This window comes from Ammospiza nelsoni, chromosome 2 (assembly GCF_027579445.1).
Source record: "Ammospiza nelsoni isolate bAmmNel1 chromosome 2, bAmmNel1.pri, whole genome shotgun sequence".
Taxonomy (NCBI): Eukaryota; Metazoa; Chordata; class Aves; order Passeriformes; family Passerellidae; genus Ammospiza; species Ammospiza nelsoni.
The window spans coordinates 50015769-50042716 of record NC_080634.1 but is presented as its reverse complement, the minus strand read 5'-3'; the positions used below and the strand labels follow the sequence as shown (position 1 = coordinate 50042716).

Below are 26948 nucleotides of genomic sequence, written 5' to 3'. Positions count from 1 at the left end.
TCTGGTAGGGCTCAATCTGGTAGTCTCTGGTGACTTTTCTTACCGTCTTCATAATGCGTAGTGCTGATTGCTTACTTCTCTAGAAATCTATTAAGTACTTCTGAGCTTCCTTTAATTCCTCTTTTAATTACATGATTTTGGAGTTTGGGTTTTGTTTGTGTGCAGAGTAAAAAATGGCTGTGAAGGATTAGTTTTGGACTACATTTGATAGTCTCTGGAAATAAATTTCCAATCATAAATACTTTTGAACTTCTGTTCAAAATAGGAACTGGTCTGAGCTGCACTCTCATTAAATAAACGCTTTGAATTCCTGATTTTATTTTTTTTTTATTCCTTTACCCTCTTCTTCTGGCTTTGTAATGCTTTATTCTAAGCTGCAATCCAGCAGCAAATCAAGGAGGCTTAGGAAGAAACATCAGATGGTTTTGGTTAGTGTCCCTACCACTTGGAAAATAAACATGTTAGTACCATATGCTGCCCTGAGTTTATTAAAACAAATTTCCTCAAAATGGAAACAAGTTATATCAGTGTACTTGCTAGAACTGTAAGACCTAATAGGAGTCCTTTTTAATTACTCTTTTTTTTCTAATTATCACATCACTGAGTAAGAAATCCTCTCCCCTAAGCACAGTACAATATAAAATTACTAACTCCAGAGTCAGCAGGCTGCAAAGAACACTATTGTGCCCAAGTAGATTTTTTTTAAATAAAAAAAGGTTGTAATACGTTTTAAAGTACTTGTACTGTTGCAATTCTAAAATCTATGGATATTAAAACTCATAATTTTCCCATGAGTTTGCACTACTGAATTTCTGACTGTACTCACCCTTTACTTTGCTTGGTGACTTCAGCAAGAGGGAGCCCAGGGCCTTGGACTCGGGTCGGAGATTTGCTAAGGTAGTATCTTTTCCTAACACTGCACCTGAATTTTCTGTTACCAAAACAACAAAAAATGTGACGCTTTAGGGACAAAACTTTGCAAGAGGAATGTAAGCCGGTGATTGGGTGGAAAAGTACTGTTCTCTTGAGATGGGTTAAAAAATAAGCTTACTAAAACCTGTCCTGCCATAAAGGGTGGCTTTGACATTGCAACATTTGGCATTTGTTTGTTGTGCACTCCCACGGAAGCGCTGATTACCTCAGTGAAAGTTTCTTTTTTTGTAAGCCTTTACCCATACTGAGTGGTCTCAATCTTGGTATATGTTTATGGGCCTGCATTACTAAAAAACAGCAGAAGTTTGTTAGCTACTAGTTAAAACTGTATATCTGCAAATATGCCAAAATATCCTCCTCTTCTTTCATCTCCTTTTTTTGTACTTCTAAAAAATGTTAACATATTTGAAAGCAACTGAGAAGAAGTTATACCAACAATATCAAAGTGAAATGTGTAAAAATGTAATGTGTACTAGATAACTAATATAAATTATTGCCTTGCATCAGCAAAATGTTGCTTCCTTAAAGAGCTACTAGACATGGACAGCTGTAACTAATAAGAAAACATCATTCATTTGGTGTTAAAATGCTCCCTGGTGTAAAAGGCACCAGGGGAAGCTGGTTGCTTATTTGACATGCCAGTGGCTTGTCTCTGATATTTGAAAATTCTTTGTTGATTTCGTTGTTAAAAGCATTTTTAATGTGACACTATTGAATTGCATGCTGTTTAATTGCTTTATTAGGTCAGTGGAGTTTGTCCTTTAGAAATTGTAGTGCCTTTTGAAGAAGAAAATGCTTTTAAGTGTTAGTATTAAGTTATATAATTGATAGGTCTAGATTCCTATAGAGCAATAAAAATTAATAATATTGTGGAGTGGATTTTTTTGGTTCTAATTCTGTACATATTTGTGCTTTCATATGCCTAATTTTAAACATCCAGGTATTTCTTTTGTAATGACAGGGTCTGTTCTTAGGCTTAATGATAAGCCTACATGTAAATGTTTTTGAGGTTGAGATTTATGTTAGCAAAATTCACGGGCTGAAGCTGTCATGTGTTTTCACACTGCCTGCTCTGTATCCTGCATGAGATAGTGTAGGTGGCTGATGGGACCGGGCTGCCCCTTGGCATGTGTGGAGATGCCCCCAGCCCTGCTGGTGTGTTACAGGGCACATCAGTGCTGTACCCGAGCTGGCTTCATCTATGCAATGAGCTCTGCAGACTACAGTCCTTTATTTCTGAAGCACTGTGGTGGTACCAGAGATGTCAGTCCCTTATGTTCCCTTAGAGAGTTATTTCAGCTGATGTCAGTTTAGCAAGTAATTTGTGGGCTGGAACAGGAGTGGAATCTCTTGCAGAGTCTCTCCTGCTGAGATCTGTGTTAGGTGGTGAACACAAAAGTCAAAGTGTGCAGCTGTTTGATGTAAAGTCACATAACTTGTGAGCAGACAACATTTCAAATTGTTTTGCATTTTTTCCATTCATATAGTGGGAACTATTTTTGACATAGAAACTTGGGGTAACATAGCTCAGTATTTGCAGTCTCATTTTGCTTCAAGTAAGCAAGTTGATATTGCTTTGGAGTTGTGGCATGTGGTTAAGAATGTCTAGAATTTTCATACTGTCATAACAATAAACCAGATTAAATAGGGTAGGAAAGTAATTATTAGATTATAAATGAGTCAGATCAAAGTTATATGGAAGGTAATTTTATCCAGGAGGAGTTGGTTCACTTTGGGCTGGAGTGATAGATGTTCTATTTTACCTGGCTGTTTTTCTTTTGTTCCACAGAAAGGAATCATTGAGTCATCACCTAATGGCTTGAGTAGAAAGGGACCTTACAGATCATGTAGTTTCAGTCTCCCTAGGAAGGAACACCTGCCACTAGACCGGGTTCCTCAAAGCCTCATTTTGAAGGAGGTGATCTTTGACTATTAACCAGCTTTTTTGGGCTCCTCTTCCCTTGAGGACGTAATCCCATGGTGCTCAACCAAGCAGATCCCTGGAGAGGCCAGTCTGCTTTTCTGGAGCCCAGGGTGCTGAGCCTGCTGTGCTCCCTGCTCACTGCCTTAAGGTCCTCAAATGCCACCATTCCAATGTCACTGCGGCCAAGGCTCCCCACTAGTTTCACATTCTGTACCAGACCCTCTTTGTTGGTGATAACAAGGTTCAGCATAGCACCTCTTCTTGTTGGCGCTTCTGTCATTTGGAAGAGGAAGTATTTTCATATTTAATTGGAGAGATTTGACACATTTAACCACTTTTCATGGACTATACAAAGTTTTTCAGAAGAACCCTTGTTTGTAGAACAAAATGCAATTTGCTTAAGTAGTATATCCAATATATGAACGAATCCAATTTTAAAATGGTGTAAATGGTAGTAATAAGTAGTTCTAGACAATGAAACAGAAGGAACTATGACTACTCTTCCTTTTTCTAGCAATAGAGCACAATGGAAAGTGGTCCATTTTAAAGGAGAACCCATAAGTGTCTGGGCAAAGGGAGGCACCCAGTAGTTGCAGAAAGACAAACCAGGACCTTTGGGTTGTGTTGCCTGGAGTGGTGTAGTGCTGTCAGATATTATTCTGCACAGTGGGGAAAAATGAGCTACATGGTTCCTGCTTCTGCTTTGTACATTCCTTGCAGTGGGAGTGATTTTGAAGTGCAGTACAGGCTGTGTTCCCCAGCCCCCAAGATGACACTGCTGCTGCGTGTTCCCATGACCTTCTCCAAAGAGGTTGCACAAGCCCAGTGGAACATGTCGGCACGCCTGTGTTGTATGTTCCCAGGGGCTGGCTCTTTAGAAGACAATTGGGAGAAGGCACAGTTTATTATTGGGTTCAAGTCAGTGTTCTTGAATGCTGACATTTTTATTGACTCTTGCAGCTGTACTCGTTGTGTAGTTTTTTATGTTCTTAACATGTAATTTTTGCTCGAATCTGAGATCTCTGCCACAGACAGCCCTCTCTTACTGCAGTATCATTGTCAAAAACTGTGACCTCAAAAGACCAAAGAATACCTGTGATGGAGGATTTTAAGCTCTTACCTTCCTGTGGCCTCCTTTGTTCTTCAGATTGGTGCTAATCCTTGTTTCAGAGTTCATAGATAGGAGGAAGAAAGCTGATACAGCAGAGGTCTTTTGGCACAACAGAAGAAAATTGAAATTCAACCAAAGCTGATGGAGGCTGACTTGTGTACCAAAATCAGTTTATGGAAAGTGATTTTCTGTGGTTGCTGTCTTGTGCTAGGACAAACTGTTGTGTTCTGCTGCAGGAATGTTATGTTTGCTCTGAAAGGCTTTGAAAGGACCAACCCAGGAGGCTTCTATTGTGATACAAAGCAATGTTGCAGAATCCAGGTGTTGTGATTTTTCTGGACATTGAGTTTTGGTTGGCATTCCCAAACAAGATCTTAATTTAAAAAAGCAAACAAAAAAAAGCTTGGCTGGTATCAGTGAGCCACCTTTGTTGGTGCATTTTACTTTGTCATGAAGTGAAAGCGCTTTTGTCTACATACCTCGTAGTCCCTACATGAAATGAGCTATGTCATAGTGGCAGTAGAATGGAGCCTGTGGTGGAGGTTTCTGTGGCTGTGGCAATGTCATCCAAATAATTCCTCTAACTGACCAGCAAAATCAAAATGCCAAGAAGAAAGCCAATAACCCCTGCAAGGCTCTTAAACTGACCACATTCTGACTTCAACACAGCTGGTTCTTCCAGTGCCACCAGTAACAGCCTGCAGAGAACAGCACGTTCAAAGTCCATCCTAGGGCCAAGTAGCCTCCATCTAGAGTAAGTCACATTCCAAGGAGCAAGCTGGAGACCTTAAAGTCTGCATGTGCCTCATGGAGAGTGCACTGAATATCTGTGATAGATTAAATACTTAAGTATGCATCTTATTAAGTTGCCTCTACATGTTTGGAGGTTAAAAGTTACAGAAAATACCCAAACCAGCTACCACTATCGCTGTTTCATGCAGAGGAGGATTCTTTATTGTTAATTCCAAGTTCATGCGTTTATTTACCAATGGCCCACCCTTCTTTGTCTTCTTCCCTCTTCTTACTTGATCTATTGCCCTGGCCCATGTCATTTTCTCTTGTGTTGCTTTTTTTTAAATCGAGTTGTTTAACACTTGTTTATAACCAGAATGAATTAACTGTGAGTGAAAGCTGGTCAATGCATCACAAGACCATATAGATTCTGATGTGTTGTGTAAGCATTCTGATCATGTTGGAGAGTTTGCCATGAACCCTGTCCTGATCGAACAGCTCTGAGTACCCTTGGCGCAGTGCATGTGCCCCCCAGGGACTGCCCCAACTCTGAACTGAAGTAACTTGTTTTTTAAATTTCTCGAAAAACATTTTCAGTCAAGCTTTTTCCGGAGCAGGTTGATGAGGGTTTCCTAATGTCTGGCCTCTTTTTCCTGTTTTTATGTCTTGTTTGTTCTAGAGCAGTTTTCTCTGCCTTTTATTGTTATTGACAGAAGCTAATGAAGGCTCACCCAGTTCCTGCCTTTATGTTAATTAAAAATTAGTACCAGTCAATTCCTGGTCTATTTTTACAATTAGTCCATTGTTAAACTGTCATTTCAGCTTCAAATGAAAATTGAAGGTTTAAAATTCACAGGGTTTACTGCCTAGTATTAAAACAATATTGAATGCCTTCAGATTTTGGGTTTGCTTTCTAACTATTTTAGTCCCTTTTAGACACTAAAGGTAAGGCTAGACTCATTCAGATTCGATTAGGCTAAAAATACTTGTGGATCTGCCATGCATTTCATGCAAATATCTTAAAACTGTGTATAGGTTAGGTCTGTACATACACGTAAGAAAGCTTCATAAGAATTCAGTGACAGCTCCCAAATGTTTCTTTTTTTGAAATCACCAATAAAAAAGGTATCTTTCTACTTTGTCTGGCAAAGTAACTACTCTTCATTCCTGCTATCAGGGGGTTTGCTCAGCATGTCTGTTCAGCACTGATACTTTTATATTCTGTAGCTGGAAGGGACACAAACTGAATTGGACTTCACCACATGTGCAGCAGCAAATATACCTATCATAGTGTATTTATACAGTGTTGGAATGATCCTGCATAAAAAATCTATAAGGATTTAGTTGTGAGGAGGCCTTTTTTCCCCACTTTGAAATCCATTTTGACTGTAGTTGCTGACTTTCTATTGAATGTGGCTCTACTGCTTTTTTACAGGGAAAATAACTTTGTGGTGAGGTGAAAGTGAAGGTGATTCAGTGGTGGTAAAAAGGAGAATCAGCAGCACAGCTTGTCTGAGCACTTGACCTGAGCTGTCTTGCCGTGTAAGCAGAAAAAGAGAATCTGTGGGAAAATTAACACTAAAGTGAGTGGTAACACAAGATTTTGGGTTACTGGAGTGTGAAATGAAAACTGTTAACAGTCCTTTCTTCTGCAGTAAGGGCTGTGTGCCATTGACCAGAGAAATGCTGTGGAAGTGTAATGCTTTGCTAACTCATATTTTGAAAAGTTTCGAAAGCTGTGAAGCGAGGAAATGTCCAGAAGTGTTGTGCTGTTACGAAGTTGAAGTTGACTAGGAAATTTTGGGTACAGCTTGACTTGCTTCTTTGCCTTCTACAAACAATCACATGTCAGTTTCACAACAGGTGAAGCCTTTAAGTAAGCTTCAAGTTCAGTGAAGGCAATTTATTTCACAGTGATGTCACCATTGTGGTGAGATTTTTATTTTTGCCTCAGATTGTCAAAGAGGAGAGAGTTATGTTTTAGCTGATACTGACTTTGAGGATAAAGAGCATGGTTTGTTCTAAAGTGTTCTTATAGGTGAGTCTGTCCATACCCGAAAACCTGCTAAGCAGGTTAAGTTGATAGGCAGGAGAGAAGAGACTTCACTACAATGCACCCATGTGTGTTAGCAGCAATTGCTATCCTGCATATATAATTTTTCAGGTGATGTATCACATGTAGAGTGCTATTTTGCCATCCCTGTAGCTTGACCGTACAATTGAATCAACAGCAGTGACTCCATTGGGCTCTTTATGGGCATGAGAGTCCTTTTGCTTCTGCTCCCAAGGAAGCCACTGAATTCAGCACAGTTATGATGATAAGGTTACAACAGAGCATCTCTGATGGGCTTTCTTTGCTAAGGCTCCATCTAATCGCTGCTTGTGCAGATCTGATTAACATTCTGCTTGTCATTGAACTTTACGTGCGGGTGTATATATATAAAATGAATTTCTGTATGTGAAGAAGTAAAACAGCATAAAAAGGGAAAAAACAAGGGAAAGAACTGTGCTTTCTCTTTTCTTTCTTTTCAGATATTAGAAATTCTGCCAGATTTAGCTCTAACATTAAGTATTTTTATGGAAGAATGGAAAAGAAATACAAATTATTGATGCATGCAAAGCCATGGACATTAGTGAAAGACATTATAGGAATATGATATAGGATGTTTTTACCAATTGAATTATTGTTCAATTCTGTAGTTTTTACTTTTTAGTTGTGAAGTAAATAGTCTTCTGATGCTGTCAGTAGTTACAGCAGTGAGAAACTTCAATCATGCACTGTTTAAATAGGAGAGCAGTACTGTTAATTGTCAACTGATTATAGAAAATGTCAGGAACAGTTTATGGATTTCTTTGTGGGAATTTTCATATAAATTGCCACACCAAAACTTCAGAACACAGTAAATGGGTGATGGAAAAAGAGTAACCTTTGTAAGATAAAAGGAGTTATTTTCTTAATTTTCCAGCTGATGAGTAAACATGAAAGGAAAGGCACCAAATTGCTTTTGCTATCATGATATATTTTTCTCAGTCTACAGGTTGTTCTGTCCTTTTTTAATATTAAAGTTAGTTTTTTGACATAAAATTATCCTGCTTCTCAAATTTGAAACAAATTGGAAGCAATTAATAAGTGAAATTATCAAGCAGTCATTTAATCAGAGTTAAAACTCTATGTAAATATATCTACGTATTTATCTATGAAATTGCATTTAAGTATAGTGATAACAGTCTTTATTAGAAAAAGTGCTCTGATTTAACACAAATTGACAAGAATTAGGATTTAATAATGAATTAATTACTGTTTCCTGTTTGAGGGGTGACATATTTTCCCCAAAGATTTTGCTTTTAGTACTATCATCTTTTTCCCCAGATGTTCTCGAATACATTCTGCATTGTTTTAAAACAACTCTAATCTTTAATACGATTATCTGTAAATTTCCTTTGTTTACTGAGGGATTTTTTCAGATTATCAAATCATTTTATATACAAATCCTCCTTTCCTTGGTGCATACCGAAACTCTCCGTGGTACACCCAAGGCAATGCCCCAAATGAAACCAACTGACATCAATTATTGATGATTACTCTGCCTGCTGGGAAGTGAAATCAAGTCTCAATTCAGGATTTGTTTCAAACACAGGGTAATGAGAGCAGGTGCAGGGAGACGCTGGAGCGTGTGCATTGATTTGCAGGGTAAGCATAGGCAGGTGACTTGTGAGTACACGGGATTGAGAAGAGAAAATGGTTACAGCCAGAGTTGTCACTGCTTCTGGAGAACTTGGGTGACATATTTTCCTGGTACCAACACACCAAAATGAGAGGAGCTTTTCTTTCTCATCATGGTGGTAATGTTGTGTTACACTGGGGCATGTGATAGCACTTAACAGAAGGGCAGAGCCCCTCTGTCCCTCTTCATCCCACCTAAATATGGCCTGATGTAATTTGCTCTGGCTCCATCAGGCTTCACAAGCTGTAACTGTACTCCCTATTTCTCATGCACCAATAACTGTCTTTCACTGGGGTTTCCTAAGTGTGAAATCAAGTAACTTAGCAGTGGAAGTGTGCTTAAGCATCCTTTATGCCCCTCCCTTTTGTGTCTGTCCTTTGTGTGGGATTGAGTTGCGGGGGAAAAAGATTCAGAACAGAAACCAGCAACTGAGTTACGACAGAGGTTCAGGAGAAGTGAGGGAAAACTGAAAGGCAGTGGATAAGCTATAGCATGGCACTTCTTAGTTTTCTAAATTCCCGCCATGTAATTGTAGGCATAGTTTACATGTAATTTTTGACATAGTCTTTTTAATGCAACAGTTGCTGCAACTACATCATTAGTAAAATCCTTATTGCCTGTGAGGTTTAGAAGGAGCTGGAAATACTGCCTGAGCTACAAGACAGCTTAGAGACAGCTGAAAACTGTATTATCCTTTAGGGGAAAATTAAGTCTGCTTGATTTTTTTCTGGAGGACAAATAATGAGTGCGCATTTGGGTCCAGCCAGATTTCCTGCACCACAGCTTCTTTCCAATGCTGGCAGTTCCTTATGGAGCTGCCTGGGTTCCCCGGTAAAGTATTCACTCTTGCATGTTGTTTTGGTAAGCTGTTTTTCAGGCTTTTAGAACAACAGACAAAAGAAGGGAAATACATGTTTTCAAAATGCATTCAAAACCCAGTGTGGAATTTCTTGGGACAGAGCAAGCTGTGCAGAAACATAAGCATTTTTCATGTTTGAGGTTGTCAGAATCTGTTGTTGGAAAAAAGGTCAGATATCAATACAAGAGTCTGATATTTCCCCTTCAGGACTGCCCCTCCATTTTCTGGATTCAGGAGTTCCAACTCCAAATGTTAGGCAGGAGTAAGAAGTAAGCGAAAAAGGATGCATCTTCGAAGGACAAAGCAGTGCAGTGAGAGCTTCCCTTGTTGGCAAAAGCCAGAGTAAGCAGGTGGGGCTGGCAGCGTGCCCTGAAGGTTAATGCAGTCGGTCACCAAGCTGGAGGGGAAGGTGAAGCCCTCACTTCTGCCCAGCTTCTCAAGAAAGGTCCTCTGAGCAGACTTCTGCTGCCTCTCATTTCACCTTGGGTGCTGGGGGAAAGAAATGGTAGCTAGGACCGAGACAGGGCAAGGCTAAAAAAAGCCCACCCAAAAATCAATGTATATAGTATTGATGGCATTTAGAACCATGTTGGTTTCTTTCTTTCTTTCTTTGGTGAGCTCCAAGCAGCAGCAGCAGGGCCAGCATTTCATTTCTGCAGCTGAGCTGCCCCAGTGGGCTCAGGGGCTGCTGTCTGCCCACCCAGCCAGCCCAGCTGCCTGTTGTGCTGGCTGGGGTTTTATGGTGCCCCCGAGGCTATTCCTGGATGACAAGTCTGTATTAGAGAAATATTTTCTTTAGTGCTAATGCAGGAGCAGTCTAGCTGAGCACAGACAGCGGTATTGTTAATTTTCCAGGCTGTTGCTACCTTACTCTCAGCCGTCCCTAGACATCCTCACCATTTTATGTTTCCTCTCTAATGGCATGAGCCAGGATGTCATAATATTCAAAATCAAATGTACCAGAAAATATAATAAATTAGAGTTGGGCTAGCAAAGTAATTGAAGAATAAACTGAATTTAAACTGAACAGGATTGTGTTATGAACTGATTGCTATTCACAAAATGCACCAGAGGAGTGTGACTTCATGTAGATTTACTATTGATGGCAGCGTTTCCTAGATGGCTATTGGCAATAAAGAAATGAAAATGGTGTGAACTTTTGGGTTAGTACCAGAACATAACAATGCAGTAGAGGAAAAGTACCGTTCTCGTCACACTGCAAAGTGATCCTGGAAGAAAAATTTTCCTGTGTTTTATTTATTTATGTAAGACATTTATGTGTATTTAGAAATCCTTGAGTTTATGAAAAGGGAATACAGGCCTTGGCATGGACATAACTGAATTTTTTCCCCAACTCTTGATGTAATTCTTCTGTAAGAAAATACTTGGAAAATGTAGCAGTAGAGTGGATCCTCCTCAATTCCAAAATTGAGTTTAAGAACATTTGATGTCCTTAAGGACTTGTAAAATTGTTTGCCCAGACAGTTTTACAGCAGATAGAAAATTCTACTCATAGAAAAATACACAGACTATTTTCTATTTCACTAAACTGGGTAATGTACATACATAAGGCATTTTAAAAATAACCCTTCAGCTGTGATGCTAGTAGAGGCGTAGGGAGATGGCATAAGATCTGGATTTGTGAGCTACAAGTTATCTGAGCTGAGCCCTGTGTTCTTCTGTTCTCTGGAAATGTGAAATGAGATAGAGCTAGTGAAAGGCACCCTGAGGGTTGCTGGTGCAGCCAGAAGCCATGGGAAAGCCAGTGCAAGTGGAAGCAGTCAGCAGCAGGTACGTGCTAAAACATAGCGAGTGCTGTCTGAGCTGCTGGGTTGAGGAATCTGCGTGGGCTGTGCGAGAGCCAGCCCCGTGCTGAGCAGGCCTGTTGATGTTGAGGCAGTCAGACTGCTGGTGTGCAGAGAAACTGAAAAACCATGCTGGACAATACTTTATTTTCTACTTATTCTTGTTTTGAGAACACAAAAGAAATTTTGTAAGGATGAGATTTTTGGGAGCAATGATCCAAGCTCAAGGCAAGACTCGTCTGCTTTCAGAATTATGTGCTGTGGTGGAATACCAGCAGATGGAAGGACTGTTCAGTGGTGGAAATTGAACGAGCCTTTGGTGGCAGTGGGGACAGATGGGAAAAAGGCAATATTACTGCACCAAAAGAATAAATTTTGTAATAATAAGCAATATGATTTGTTTAATTGAGCTCTTCTAAGTTTAAAGGTTTAAGTTGTGTTTAAATATGAAATGGCATTGTTTATTTTCATTATTCTTGTAAAATTTAAATAATGTTCTCTGCCAGAAATGGTAATGAAATCCATTTGATTTTTAAACTGATACTACAGAATGGTAAAAAAAAAGCAGCTCTTGTGAGTTAAATACTTGAATATATACAGTAAGGTTTAGCATTATTAAACTAATTCAAAATGCTGTTAAATCCCTTGATTTAAATTATTTTACTGTGCCATGACCTGATGGAATTAGAAATTAATCCAGAAGATGCAATTAATAGACTACTTATATCTCTCATGTTATACTTAAAATTAATTATTTTTCTATGTGTTTTCTATTTTGATCACTTAAGTTATTTCCTTGCATCCATCCCATATCCTGTAGAAGTAGGCTGAGGTATCACCTCAGGAGGGAGGACAGACATCTACTGTTTGTCCTTCTGGGCTGACTGGCGAAATAGGTAGGGCCAGTTTCATAAACAAGCTGCCAACAACCTTGGCTCTCTCTTCAAACTTGTGTAGGAGAGAACTTGGGAGAATGCTGTTATAAAGGAAAAAATAATCTTCCTAACAGTAGGGGGCAAATAGGCAGCATTTAACCCACTTTAAAAGGAGCAGGGAGTACAGGAATTCCTACAGGAAGGTTTTGAGGAAGGTAGCCTTCAAGATCTGGTATTTCTGCTTGCTGCAATGAGAAGTTCTGATATTTTGTGAAAAATTAAGAGTTCTTCTGTGCTAGTGAGGACTCCCTATTAATTTCCATCTGTCCTGCATCCCAGGTGACTTTTGGTGAGTTAACAAAACACTGCTTATCTTTGAGAGCTTTCCCCAGTGGAGCACAACACTTGTAACAAGTGTTGTCTGATTAACGTTTTTTCTAGCTGTGGTCAGCCCCTTTCCTAATGCTTTTTACTTTTGTTAACTTAGCACATGGAGTCTGTGTGCTATGGGTGGGCTCTTACTGCAGTAAGAACACCGGAGAAACTTTGAGTGCAATTGTTAGGGAGAAATATGATAGGTAAATGGAGTTCTTTCAGAGACTTGTGGAGCATAGTTTACTTTCAAAATATGCTGGTGGTATGGAAGAAGGTAATTATTTTTTATGAAGTTCATTTCAGTACTAAACACTAGAAACAACTCAGTTTGAGCAGTCCAGATTGTTTTGGAAGCTGCAGGCAGTTGAACAATGTATTAGAATTTAAGCAGTGTATTTTTATAACATTTAGAAGCAGAAAGTCTAAACCATTTTCAGAGGGTGATTGCATCCTGGAAACATGGACCAGTTATCATGATTAACCATTGGAAAACACTGTTGTGCTCAATCCTGTAGTAATGTGCCCAAAAGTCCTTTGAGGACCAAAAGGAGTAGTAACAAGAACCCAAAGGTGCTGTGCTGGGGTATGGGGCAGTACCTGGGACCTGCCAGTTTCTGATGTGAATGCTTTCAGTTAACATGTGAAAGCTGGAAGGACTTTGAAAAGAAAAAAGTTTAGAAAAAAATATTAGAGGATGCTTTATGGTATTTATTTAAGAACTCTTCTTTCCTCATCTTATTGGTAAGTAAACCATAGTGCATAAATGTAATGGAAACTTTCATAATTTAAAAAAGACGTTTATGTATCTGGTGGCATCACTGATGGGCAGCTAATCCAGTTAGATATGGCTGGTAACAGTTTGCTGTTACCAGGAACAATCAACATGATCATCTAATACTACTATGTAAAGATTTCACTCTTGGATCCAGAATTGCAAAGTGTGTATTTAATGTGTACACATGAACTAATCACTTCAGGTAGTTCCATTGTGCGGTGATGCTGTTTGGATCAACCTTTCATGCTGCAATCTCTGTTGAGGAATGCTTTTTCTGTATTGGATGGGCAGGGAGACAATGTTATGTAAAGTCATTGATGTCATGGCATGGTGGCTGATAAAGCAGACAGGTGGGATGAGAGATCTGAGACTGATGTGCAAGACATCCATCCTTGTGCACCCTCCTGCTGGGGTGGTGTTGGACTGCTCAGGATCCTTGTATGGTGTGTTGTTCAATGCTTTAGGGACAGCCTTTTAAAAATCTGGCAAGTCAGCTTTGCCATGGAGACTTCTATGCCTGAAGAATCTTTTCAGTCTGTTATTTTAAATTATGCATGCCCCAAAGCAAGTATAAGTCGTAAAATCAGAAAATACCAGGGTGGAAGGGACCTCAAGGATCATCTTGTCCAACCTTTCTTGACAAAAGCACAGGCTAGACAAGATGGTGCAGCACCTTCTCCAGATGCATTTTGAAAGTGTCCAGCATTTGGGAATCCATCATTTCCCTGGGGACATTATTCCAAGGGCTGATTGTTATTGTGAAAAACATTCCTTTTTTGTCCAATCAGAATCTTCACAGAGGTAACTTGTACCCATAAGCCCTCATATTTTCCATATGTCTCCTTGTAGAATAGGAGTCTCCAGCTTCTTTCTAGCTACCCTCTAAATACTGGAACATGTTGATAAAGTCTCCCCTAAGCCTTTCCTCAAGGCTGAACAAACCCAGTTCTCTCAGCCTCTCCTCATATGGCAGACTTTGCACTCCTTTGATCATCTTTTCCTTCTCTGGGCCTTCTCCCATTTCTCCACATCTCTTTTGAATGCTTCTAAGTGTGTCCATTAGATAGGGAGATGAACAGCTCATAAATTCAGATGTTGCTCTGTTTCATGTTCAGTCAAATAGACTTTGATGGTTTTAATGTAGCAGCACAAAGGCATTTTGAGTTTTGTGAATGTAAAAAGGAATATTAATTCCAGCTTTATCCCTGAAAAGTTCAATGAAAAAACCAGGGAAGAGCCTTTCACATGTTTCACTGTGTTCTTTTCCTACCTTGGTAGGAGCTGCTTCTCTTTTTCCTTTACAAAGAATGTAGTAGGTGAAAGGAAACTCTTCATGTGAAAGAAAAGAACGAAAATGAGAAAATGAGTTTAGAAGATCATCAGCAGAAATATTTCATGGGGTTCACAGAGGGTCTCTTTGTACAAAAATGGGAGAACTACAGATATGAACCAAGTCCCTGAATGAGGCAATAGTTTGTTTGAAATGGCATACCAGTAAAATTCTTTTTTTTTTCCTCTCACCTCTTGTGCATTTCTGAAGAGGACATAGAAAAAGCCCATCAGGAAGTTCATAAAGGTTAAAACCTTTATGATTGTCAGCAACTTGGAAAGTATTGGGTAAAGGCAGTAAATAAGTGGGGTATACAGTGACTGTATCGTGGGCAGTATGTTGTTCTGTTGCACCTTACGAAGTTAAAATGTCATGAGTTGAAAATGTGTTTCCTCATATTTATGCACAACATAGACCTGCACAATTGCTCAGCTAAACAAACAGGACATTTTCAATTATAAGGTGCCATTACCTTTGTGTGTTCTTGTCATTTATGAAATCAGTGGGTGGTTAATTAAATTGCTCCTTTGGACTCTCCTGAAGGCTGTGTATTAATTATATTTTAGTGGTAGTGTGCACATTTCTCAACTTTTTAATGAGGGTAGAAGTTGTTTACCTCTTCCTTTGTGAATGCTTTTTTTTTTTTAGGTTGGTGTAATACGGGGTTTTGTGGTAGGTTTTTTTCTTTCTTTCCCATAAATCTCATTATTCAGCTGCTCTTTGCAATCATGTGGCATGCCTTAGTTTAAATGAAATCTTAAAATGTTAAATTTCATGTTGCAAAGCACTACTAAAGCTGCAGTCTTGTGTTAAACTCCACGTGTTGGAGGGAACAGGTTCAACACTCAGGAGAACAGGCTCCCTTCGGCCACTCAGGTCTTTTGAAAGCAGTTCTGGGGCTCACACCCAGAATTCTTGTTCAGCATGTTAGCTGAGCAGGCAGATTTCAGCTTCCTCCTCCTTTCCTCCGTAGAAGGAGCAGCTCTGATGCTTGTGAGTGCAGAGGGAGGCTTGTGGTGGCAGTGCTGGGTTGGGGAGCAGCTGTTGTGTGGCAGGGTAAGGGCTGTGCTTACACCCCCTTCCTTTGCTGTGTGGTGTTTCTCCATGCTGTTCCATACAGCTGAGATCCTCGTGGTAAAAATCGTGCTGTCCTAGCAAATGCCATTTCCAGCTATGACTTGAATCAATGACACGTGTGCTGAAGGAAGCCCATGTAGGTGTAGTGCTGATGTGCTCACAGAGGAACACAGTAGCTGGGATTGGTTTGTGTTGGTTGGTTCTTCAGTTGAAATGGATGTACAAGTAGGTGTAAAAACCCAAAGAAAACGCCGCTAGCCTAGCAGAAGTATCATTGACATTGTCATTTTAATGCTGTTGGAAATGTCTCTAGCAGAGGTCAAAAGTTTTTTTAGTGCTATGCCTTTGAAATACCATCACAGGTTTTATCTCATGGGAAGGAGCAGAATGGGCCTCACTTCTGACTGGACAATTTATTTAACTGGTCTGATGGTCTCACCAGGGGTGATGTCTCATCTAGGCCATGCAGCTCTTCCATGAAGCAGAACGACATAAGTCCTCTTCATTATGCTGTTTATCCAAGCCTGTTTGTTTAAAGCCACACCAAGCCAAGAAGAGGCAGGAAAAACAGATTTGTTGCTTTTTCATAGGGATGATTTACTTTGCAGTGATATTTTCTCAAGTGGAGGATATTATAAAGGCCACCCTGAAGTCTTCTGAAGTATCCACTGAGACCTCAAACTGAACCCTTTGATGCTGGAGGATGCTCTTCTACTGCTCATTTATCATGGTATTTGTAGATTCGGAGGGTTTTTTTCATCTACTTCATGGAACTAAGTGAAGGAAGAGGACAGTCTTTAGGGATGACTGTGGTTATCACATTTAGCTGGTTGTCGACTCTCCTGTGTGTAATTTGTGTAATGTCCAATATAAGGGAAAAATAATACTAAAGTATTCAATTTGTAAGTGGAGTTACTAGACTTTATAAAAGCTGCTGTGGAAGATAGTTGTAGTTTGTGGCTCTGCAAATAAGCATGGTTTTATAGTATTCAAAAAGCCAGAAACTTAGTTAATTTGAAAGAAAACCATAATAATATTTCCCCTCCTTTTTAATCGACAAAAGTAAAGCAATTTCAGGGTGTAAAATGGACTTTCTGTGTTGAGTACACCTCTAGTATTGAGATACTGAATTATATATGGAAATTGAGACTTTGTCAGAAAGTATGTGCAGTTTTGAATACAGTCTCAGTATTCCACTTTAATTTTTTTCTTTTAAAAAGCAAAATTTTCTGAAATAGAGGAGTGAAGAAAGAAGGATGTTACATAATCCACTTGGTTGTTTTTCTTGCAAACATTTTGTTGCTTTACATAATATTTATAGCATATAGAATGACAGGGACTGGAAATGTCCCATGTGTGTTGTAAAGCCACTGTACACACAGAGTTACTGTAAGGATTCCTGCACAAGTCATTCCTCTGTTCTGTGGGGTGTGCTTGCAAAACTGTGAGGTGCTATGGGGACTAGCAAGGTTTCATTATGCATTCACAAGAAATGGCTGGCAACATTTTAGCCTGCAGTTAATTTTAATGTTGAGTTTAGGTTTTGAAAAGGACACGGTGTGAGAGTGCGCCTGCAGATCTTCTACACTGGCTGCTGCTCTGGTTAGTGTTTGCTGAGCCACAGCTGTTGGGGCTTCACTCATATTCATGTGAGGTTAGGTGATTAATTTACTGCTTTAAGGAAATCAAACCCTGAGAGCTGCTTAGTGGCTTTAGGAGGAACTGGTCCTGTTTTAATTACCCATTGGTGAATTAATTTGTGTATACCAGCATGCCGACAGCCTTTTTCCTTGGAGTTCCCTGTTACCATGTGATATCCCCTCCTCCAGGAGATCAACAGTATATTCTTCTTTTCCTGTTGGCAGGTGTTCTGTGTTGCCTCCTCTGGGATGGAAGGCTAAGAAATGTAGACTAAAAGGATGATGAAGGGAAGGGGCTGTCGTGCTCTGTGTTGCAGGTTTTGTAACAGAACCTGGGTTCTGGCTGCCAGGGAATTGTACTGGGGTGTTTCCAAGGCTCTGCTCGGCATTTTAAGGATGCTCCTCTTCAGAGGCTGGGTGCCGAGTCCTTAACTGCAGGTTAGACCCTGTGATGAGAATGACAAACAAGAAATGAGTGGGATGCTTTTGATTTGGCTTGTTTCAAATGCATAGGCTATTCATACACGAAGTGGAAAGTGAGTCTCTTTTAAATTAGCTGGTTTGTGCTTTTTGATTATTTTTTAAAAATTTCTTTTTCCTAGGCTTTTTCCTAAATTATGTGGTTCTCTGGTATGTTTTGGTTTTTGGTTTTGTTTTTTTTTTAACAGGCTGGTGCTTTGCAAAATGTTGCGGTCAGGAATCTAGATTTCACTTGACTAAATACAAAGGCTCTTTCTGGTGATTTGTATGTATGTGTGCGAATTTTTTAAGATTAAAAAAAATTATAGCTAGTGCAGTTTTAAAATTTAATTTTAAATACACATTTCATGCATTACGTGAGATAATACAAAGATAAAGAGTATTTTTGTAGTCAGAATGTGAGAAGAAGTGAAATAAAATGAAACATTTATGCAGATACAAGCAGAGGTCTGTGTACCTTCTGCCTGAAATTAAACCAACATCCTCCTTTCTCATGGCTATTTGTATTATTTATAATTGCATGAGATGTGTATCGAGAGGGTCCCTGGGAAATAAGCTCTTAAATGTGAAAGCTCTTTGGTCTCCTAGGATACATATGTAGTAATAGTTGTGCAGTTATCCATAAGGTTTTCCATTGGGCATCCTGGAAACCCTGTAAACTTCCAGGTAGCCTTTATTAACCTCCTTGCAAAAAAAGGTTGCTCATTTTGCTAGGCACCGTGCAGAGCATGCAAACTTTAAGTAACACAAGTCCTTTGATTAAGACTTTTTTAAAAATTAGGAAGTGATGACATACTTCTGGAAAACAGAATGGCAAACTAAAGATCATTCAGGCATTCGCTCCTTCTATTTTCACTAAATCTGTTTGCCTTCTGGGTTTGTTGATGTCTACGAATTTTGAAAAAACTTCATTTAATGTTTTCAAGTGGAAATGTTTGTCTGAAAGAATAACTCTCATTTTGCTGTTTTTCCAGGATTTGAGGAGGGGAAGTAAGGAAAGAGAAAAATGGGGGAGCAATTAGGGTGTCAGGTCCGGCTGTCAAGCATTGTTTTTTTTAAGTGAAGATTGGAAATTGTTGGAGAGGTTCATTCATTTTGTTGGTGATTTTTCTTACTCCAAGCATACTGTGTATAAATGTTAAACCTAATTATTTGGGATAAGGTTTTATAGCAACTTCATTGCACACTTTGGCCCCCAGTTTTCCACTAACTAGGAATCTCAAAGCCAAAGCACCCTCTTGGTTGCATTTGAAAGTTTGAAGGGAGTCAGGAGGCCAGTGGAAAACAGGGGTCACCAGCCAGCCAGAGCCTCAGCAGATGTGCTGTTCTCCAAATCTCTCATCTAGAAAAAACCCACACCTTTTATTATATATAGGAAAGCTGCAGTGATTTATTTTCATGTACTCAGTGGAAACAAAAAGAGTCTTTGTAAACCCTTTCTGGTTTAGATTCCATTTAGTAATAAGGTTTGGCTAAAGCTAAAGCAACAGAACATACTTTAACAGCAAAGTATCAGTTCAGAATTTAACTTGATATTCAGTTAAACTGGTCTGTGTGGACAAGCACTAAATCTGAGTTCATACATTTCTAGTCCTGAAGTTTACAAAGGGAAATATATGCAAATTACTCCCTTCAGCCAATGTATGGTATATTATTGTAGTAGCTTTCCAGTGTAACTTCTTGGTTCCATGAGCAGTTTTATCTTTTCCATCTTAAAATTCTTCAGCTAGCGTAGCCTTTACACAACTCTGTCATCTCTGTATCTTTTATTTACAGTGTCATGTTGCCTGGGTATTATCTATTATCTTACCCCATATGACTGATATTAAAAGTCAGTGTTGCTTGTAGTTGAGTCTCCTGCTCTTAAAGCAGGTTGTCTCATTGTTGAATGAAACTCTCATCATGTTCTTGCCTGGACTTCTGGTTTTCACATTGCACACAGAAAGGACAGGATAAAGGCTTTTAATTACTGTGTTTGGCCTCCTCTTGGTTCATTAAATTGAAATTACTAGTTTTTTCACTCTGAAAATCAGTGGAAATCAAGGCTGTTCTCTTACTGCAGTGTTAAACAGTTCTTCACTGATGTGTGAAAAGTTTAGTTTCTGACCCAAATGCCTGAGTCTAGGTGGAAACTGGTAACTGTAGAGCAAACTATTGTTTGCTCTACACTAGACCCTGTTACTCTGAGCCACTGCACCACTCTGAGCTTGATGGTAAGTTTTGAGTTACTTCTTAAAAGCTCTGGATTTTACAAACAGGAAGTTTGCAGATTAACTTCCGAGTAACTCATTGAATCCTTGTTGCTGCTGATAGGAACAAAAAAGCTTGGAAGTCTGCTATTTCCAGATACCCAGTTGCATGCTAGGCCTGTTGTGTGAAGATATCCTGGCCTTATGAACACAGCAGCTACTGCACCTGCCTCTGTACGAAAGGTAGGCAGGTGTCTACCGCCCCTCTGGTCCTTGTGTTGCATTTCTGACATCCTACAGTCTTTGTGCACAGTACTGCTCCCTTTTTGAGGAAAAGAAATAAATCCCATGGGAATGTGCATCCTTATCTTGGAGACACCGTAATACTTTGGGATTGGTTGCACAGCTCCCGGTGGAGCGGGAGTGCTCTCTGGGGTGGTTTCTAGCTATTGGACTATGTAGCAATTAAAAAAAAAAACAACTTACAAAGTTTAAAAAAATGTTTCATGTAAGTATCTGGCATAAAACATGTGAACGTGTTTAGTATGAGTTGGGAGTTTAGAAAAAAGTATGGAAATAAAAGGTGGTTTGAATTTTTTATGTTTGTGAACCTAGCCTAACTTGTTGAGAAGTGCTTGGTTTGGGAAAATGAGAATTGTGGTTAGTGAGTGCAAAGAAGATGGATACTCCAGAGGGTGAGTCGTCTGCCTTTTAAAGACCTTTTTCCAAAAGCACTGCTAATGAAGTAATATCCTTCAAAGCAAGACTGGTATTTTAAAAGCTAGCTCTTAAGGGTTGAATACATAGAATAAATGAGGAAGCAAAAATTGTATCATCCCCCACAGATGCAAAATTTCAGCCTGCTGAGAAGAGATTGGACAGGGAGGAGGAGGAGCAGGTTGGCTCCTTCCCGATGTAGCATGTTTTTGTCAGTCTCTCTTGCTGCATCCATTTTGACTGTGGGTAGAGAAAAGTGGTGCCTGAAGTTAGCAATCTGAACTCTTCAGCACACTACTCCTTTACCACTGTCTTCCCAAAACGTGGTGACTTGGAATTCCTTGCTGATGTGAGTAAATGTCTTGTATGTATTGTACAAATTCATTGTTAACTATCTTAAGTGATTTGCATTTTTCTTTCATAATTTCATGTCTTTGGTTTTTTTAACAACTTGGGGTTTGTCTGCCAGAAGAGCGTAGCAGTTGGACTCCTGATACCTCTCCCCCCCAGCAAACTTCTGAGCTTTGCCCCTGTTTGCTTGTAGCCTTCTGTGAGGACTTAACTCTCTTTTATTGAGCAATTTTTTTCTAGTTTATTTCTTGATTTATAGTTCTATTAATGTATCTCTTCTCTATAATCTCTGCATATGGCTATCAATTTGATGTTTTACATAGATGCTGCCAGTTACTTGTTTTTAGTGTAATTTTTTTCTTTAGTTTTATTTTTTGCTACTCACTTAGAAGATAATTTTAATTTTTTACCTTTCTTTAGGAATATTACCTTTTCGTAAAGAGAACAAGACTACTGCGGAAAATGGACAGAAATGCTGTAACAGCAGCTCAGCTTTCCCTCTTCCACATTATTCATTCTGCGGAGGGGAGTTAGGAGATTGCTGTTTAACATTTAGCCGCTGTCACTCGTGTGAGAATACATAGCAGGGCCTGCTGGCCTGCTGTGTGTGTGCGCTGCTATGCAGCTTTGCTAAGATTTCTCACTTGAATCTTAAAGAACGGTTTCTCAATAGTGTTACAACTGAGGTAGTTTCTTTCTGAGGGCACTAACAGGAGTCAGAAAATGTGCTAAAGCAGCCAAACTCTGCACCTCAGGCAGGTAAAGAGATGCACCCTAGAAGCTTCCCTATGTAATAGCTAGTGAAATTCTATTTTTTAACGTGTGTGTGTATATATATATATATATATATATATATATATATATATATATATATATATAACATGCAATCAGCCAAGCTAACAGGGAATGTGAAACAAAAAGCTGGCAAACATGGTTAGGGAGTAGGGAAGTGTTTTTAGAAAAAATGCCTGTTTTTTTCATTCAATAATTGTTGTCTCTACTCTTTCTTGGTGGCTGTGTAATTACAGGGGCTGAAGTGGAGAATATATGATTCCTACAGCAGGACTAAAACAAATGCAGTCTTTGCTTCCTTATTACTTGTATCTGTCAAATATGTATAACCAGACTGGATTTTACATAGTCAACTCAGTGTCCACTTCCTTTTCTGAATCCTGTCTGGAGGCCTCAGATCAAGCAGTAGTCTACACTGTATGTAAAGACCTGTTTACATACAAAGTATTTAAATGGGCTTTATTTAAGATAATATTTGTATATATTAAGACTACAACTTCTAGATCTAACATGTTCTTATTATGTAAATTTTGCTGATGTGTGGAGCCATTTATTTTCAGTATCTGTACAGAGTACATCTGTTGCAGTATGACAGGTAGCCTAATTGGAAGGTCTCAGTGTAAAGGTTTTAATTTATGAAAAGCATCCTACAAAATAATATGAGGGTATTTTGCACAAGTCATGGTCTGCCTTTTTTATGTCCCCAAAGCTGGGTCAGGCAGCTGGCTCTGAAAAGAATCTTTTTTCACATATCAGAAGGAAAGTTTCTCCTGGAAATTAACTGGAAATCAAGTTATGTACAGCAGCAAAGTGAAATGTCTTCAGCAGACTTAATAGGGAGAGGCACAGCCATCATCCTGAAGTGTTAACAATCAAATTGTCTTTATTGTGGAGTTAATTCAAGTGTCGGCTAGTGCATGGCAACCTAACATAATTCCCAGGCACGAGTAGAGTCTGCTCAGCTAGGGCAGTGAATGAGTCACCTGCTTGCCAGGGGGTGGCCAGTGCCAGCCCAGCTTTCCCTGATCCTGGCTGTGCTGGGCTGCAGACCAAGTGGGGCAGTTGTGGTGGGGAGTCGGTCACTCTGCAGGCAATACCCCTGCTCATGGGCAAGTTGTAATTAGGCCTGTGTGTAGGTAGGCTGAGTTCAATACTCTCGACTGTGGGCTCAAGAAGGCTGTTGTTTTCCTCTTTCCTTTGAGAGTTCTGATGTGGTGATACTTGTTTTATTTCATTAGGGAGAAAATAAGCAGTCTCTAGGCAGGGCAGACTGGTTTAAAGGGTTGCCTTAGCTCACCAAGTGGTGTTGCTTAGCTGCTGGGGTTTGGCAGGTCGAGGCTGAAAATTGAAGCTGCAAGCTCCAGACCAAGTCTAGACCATTCTCTGTGCTCTTTCTGCTGAACTTTTAAGTTTCTTTCTCTGGCCATGGGTTGTCATGGGTTCCTTGCAGGCCATGGGCACTCACTCCTGCAGAGGACTCTGCCTCCTTTCCTGTGGGAGGAGGACAGTGTATAGCTTACCATTTATCTGAGCTGTCTCTAAACCATGTCCTCTTGGCTCTGTCTTGCACAGATCTTAGAAATGCTTGTTTTCAAAGAGATCGGAGGTTTTTGTTAGCTTAGGAGGTAGCTTCATTTTATTCACTCTATGTCTAAGCTAAAAAACTGCTTAGTAACAGCATAGTTTACCTTTGAAAATAGCTTTCCCCATCACTCAACTTGTGATTGATGGGGGAAACCAGCTGTAACCAGTTACGCAAGGTGGCATATGCCTGAAGGAAGAGATGGGATGGTGTTTCTCTCTGAAAATAGTTAAGTCCTACAATTTAACTATTCAGAAAGTTCTTTTATCCTTTCCATCCCTCCACCTCCAGCTTCTCTCTGTCATCAAAGCCATTTCATGATTAATCCCAGTGCTGTCTCCCTGAATTTCCTCCGTGCACACCCATAGGGATGGGGGTTGGTTATAAAGAAGTGCGGGAAAAGGGAGCATAGCTCTTGGATTCCTTTATTTCCTTTGAATCGCTACTGATCCTTAAAATTTGAATTAATCAAATCAAATTCTCTCTGTACATATCCAGGAATGAGCTACGTTTAATCTAGTTAAGTGTATTCTGTTCATCCACAAAAGTCCCTGTTTCAGGGCAAAGTGCATAGGGGAGGGCTTTCCAGAAGGTTTAGCATCTTGATGGACAGCTTTCTGCTGCCTTCATCTCTCCCAGCAGAAAGGGTGGCACATATGGCAAGGGCTGGTGGACAGATTGCGCGGCAGAAAATATCCATGGCGGATAAGCAAATGTTTTACTCTTTCTTGCTCTTCTCCTCTGCTCCATCAGTGAGAAGAAAGCCTCACTAATTGTCTCCTTGTCTTTTTGACTGTTGGGGTACTTTTTTCACTTCCAGTGGATATAAAGGCCCACCTGTTAACAGCAGCAGAAATTAAATACTGCTTTCGTTATTCTTTTTGTGCTAGGAAGGAAATTTGTCTTCAGGTTTCCTGACAGGTAAGTCTGTGTTTTTTCACTTCTATTTAATTATGTTTCTTTATATTTACTTTTTCACTGCTGCAAAAATCCAGAAACAAGTTTAGGTACTCGTAAGGTTCTTCTAGGTTTTTTTAATGCACTTAGGCCTAAAATCTGCTCTATTGTTGAGAGTCCTGGGAGCATCCTTAACTCCCCAGGTGCTTGTCCTGTGTGGTTCCTAGCATGGGGTGATTTCTGACACAAAGCGGGGTTAGCCCCCAGAAGCAGGCACTTCACTTTCCACTTAACAGAACATTTAGTGTACGTACAGAAAATAGATCTTGCAAACTGTAAAATGAGCTCCTACCTTTTGTCTTACGAAGCATGACGGCAGGGAAAGGCAAATACTTGAGCAACACTTTTATAGGGTGGGTAGCAGTGCCTGCTGAAGAGACGGTGCAAGTTCAAGTTCTTTCATAGTGTTTGTGCTCCCTGCAGACCAGAACATCTGACTAGCCATCCAAACCTGGGTGGCTCTAATCTAGCTTGGCTTGTGTGTCATATTTCCTCCTTTTTCAGTGTTGCTCTTGTTCAGTAGGACTATGCAAAATTTAGTCTGTAGATGTGTAGCTGTATCTTTGTTTGAGATTCATACTCGTCTCCTTTTCTTCTATGCTGAGATGATTTATTGGATATAGCTCTGTATTTTCTGTAAAGAATGGGTATTTCATTGTAGGAACCTCCGTAGAGTCACAGTCCTTATCTTTCCTGCCTCATTTGAGACCAATTTGACTAAAGTAAAGCTATTTTAATCTCCTGGTCCCAAAATAGAAGCCGTTCCATTTGTGCCATAGAAGATGGCTGCAGCAGGATTTTTGCCTGTTTGAGCAAAACCTTCTGCCCACTTGTTTTATCTCTGGGCACCGAGTCCTGCTTTCATCCGGTCATCCCCTGATGTCGAGCAGCCCTGGCTTTGAGGTGGTGGTTTTGGGAGGTGGGTGTTATCCGTCATCTCTCCTAAGGATGGTCAGTCTTGTGCTGCCCCTCGGTTTCCCCCTTCCAGACGTGTCTTTGGTAGCTGAGGTCCCCTGGAGCTCTGCAGGTGGCTGTGGGGCAGAGGGGAGCACAGGCAGTGCTCCTGTGGTCCCGCAGCCTGGCAGCATCTCACGCCCCTGTGCAGCAGGGACCCTTAACGCTGTGATGGTAATTAAAGCCCGTAGCCCCCAGTTGCCACGGAAACGCAGCGCTCCACAAATACAAAACACAACTTAGAGTCCTGTTAATTTTCCCAAATGCTCCTTATTTGTCAGATTTAACCAGGGTTTCATGTCTCATCCTTGAAAAATGCTGGACTGTGAAAATACCCAGCAAGGGAGTTTGTGTGCACTTTTTTTTTGAGGAATTGCATATAAAAATCCTCACCCCTGGGGCAGGGAAGGACAATCATCACCTGTGACCTCTTGCCTTTGCAGTGATGGTGCCACATCAACATCTGGTGTAAGGATGACTCCTTGTCTGTGAGGGCATTCCTTTGATGGAACAAAAAGACTAACACAGAGGCAAAAAATAATCCCTGGAGAGATGGTTTTACTGCAAGCCCAGCGTTGCCTGCTTGTGGTTCAGTGAAACAAAGTCACCATTCAGGCACAATATTATTTAGTTTGCATATAAAAATTCCAGTCATTCTGCTGAACAACTTAAAAACATGGAAGAGGTTGCTCATCTGCACAAAAAATAGGTGTGTTGGGTAATTGGCATATGGGGCTGCAGCGATAGCAGAAATTGCTGTGCCAGGTCCATCTCTTGTAGATTTTTGACTCGGAGCTGCCAGGTGCCATGTTTTGTCATAACTTTAATTTGTTTGCATTTTCAAAAGAGGAGGAGTCTAACAGGATTATTGCCTCATAAACTTGGACAGGTATTGAATTGGGGTCTGGTGTTTGAAGGCAGTGCAGCCTTTGGATATTGGTATAATTTATGTGGATTTTGTTAAGTCAATACATGTTGCTAGTACTACTTCACTTGTTTTCTATATGGCTTTAATATTAAAGCAGAGATTGTATCTAATGAGCTGGGTCATGCTTATTGGGAGATGGGAAATAGCACTTTTCCCCTATAGTGATGTTTGCTAGCTTTTTATTCTCATTATGTTTTTTTATTAATTTCTTGTGTCTTTTATTCTTTCACTTAAGCTAGGGTCTGCTTTGAGAACCGTTACAAGTCATCAGCCTGATGCTGTAATTCCTGTGAAGAATACTGCACTGGGAACTAAGAACTAATGTTTAATTAATGTTATGATGTGGTTTTAAGCAATGGGTTTAACCACTGTCTAGTTTTTCTTTCCTGGGGCTTATGTCAAACACTCCTGACTGCTCAGAGATCCTGTTCACAGCCATGGCATTTGAATAAAGCAGGGGAATTTGAAAATTATGAGACCCTTCTTAGCTAGCTTAGGCAATCAGGGCCTATTGTCCATGGAGAACAGATTGTGGAAATCCTGTGACATTTTAAAATTAAGCCAGCCTTTCCTGAAATCCAAGATGGATGACTGTGCTGTTGTTCAGAGTTATTGATTAGTGTGTGTTAGATATTACCCCTCAAGGTCAAATCTGCCAGGCCAGGACTGCCTGAATTTAGGGTCACATGAAATCTTCTGAATAGCTGTTACAATTTTTTCCATATGCTCCCTTGCCACACTGGAGAGGAATAATGAAGGGTTATATACTGAGGTGTGCCTGTGATTCCTGAAGCAAAATTTTGGGATCTCATCTCCTCTGAGATGAAGAGAAGAAGC

The 26948-nt window shown here is 40.0% G+C and overlaps 1 protein-coding gene across 1 annotated transcript in view; it reads left to right on the top strand.

Annotated features, from left to right (window-relative positions):
- The window catches only part of LNX2 (ligand of numb-protein X 2), a 59583-nt gene that overhangs the window by 910 nt on the left and 31725 nt on the right, over nucleotides 1-26948 (top strand). The window lies entirely within an intron of this gene.